Here is a 920-nt window from a genome sequence, read left to right as displayed (position 1 = left end):
GTCAGTGGACACACTCATGTTGCTAGTGACTTCGTAAGCAAATTCACATTTTATCTCACGAATCTTAATATTTCTGAAAGATCATGTTCACTTGTCATCAATGTCCAATTACTGAGGAGAAATGCTACTTTTTTTTTATTGCTGTTCCAAGTCTTGGAATCCAGAGTGTTCTTTACACTCACAGCTGAATTCTGACGCCAAATTTTCATTATAGACATTTGATCTGTATTTACATTTACAGTTGAAAAAATAGTATCCCATCCCTATGTTGTGCTAGACACTTTTAAATAGTGTCCAATTAGTGAAGTAAGGACCAAAATATAAAGAGCAAAGTAAGTGAGAAAAAAAAAATCTACCTTTTATTTTGATCTTTATTTATAGTTCTCATGTAAGAGAAACAATGTGATATTTAAGCTTGTGTGTCTGATTTATTTCAGTTGAAATTACAGTCTCATGATGCATCCTTTTTCCTGCACATGTCACATGTTTATTCTTCCTTACGCAGAATAGTTAGTACTGTGTTGTATTCATTTCTTTCTTTTTCTTTTTTTTTTTTTTAATGTATTTTGCACAGGGTCTACAAGGTCTCACTACATGGATCCGACTCATAGTGATTCTCCCGTTTTACAGCCTCCCATGCATTGTGATTACAGGTGCGAGCCACCACGCCCAGTCTCAGTGTGCCCCAGGGGTGGGGAGGTGTGGCAAGCCAGGGAATAGAACCCGGGCCATTGTGCTCTGCCTAAGCAGGGGCTTTAGTCCGCTGAGCTATTTGGCCCGCCCCCTGTGTTGTATTTATTTATTTATTTATTTATTTGTTTTTTAATCTTTTCTTGGCAGAAGCAGGGATTGAACTCAGGCCCTTGTGCTTGCCAGACAAGCACTTGTTCTACTGAGCTACCTCCCCAGCCCCCTGTATT

Source organism: Octodon degus, unplaced genomic scaffold (genome assembly GCF_000260255.1).
Source record: "Octodon degus isolate 3935 unplaced genomic scaffold, OctDeg1.0 scaffold00064, whole genome shotgun sequence".
Lineage (NCBI taxonomy): Eukaryota > Metazoa > Chordata > Mammalia > Rodentia > Octodontidae > Octodon > Octodon degus.
This window is presented reverse-complemented; position numbering follows the sequence as displayed.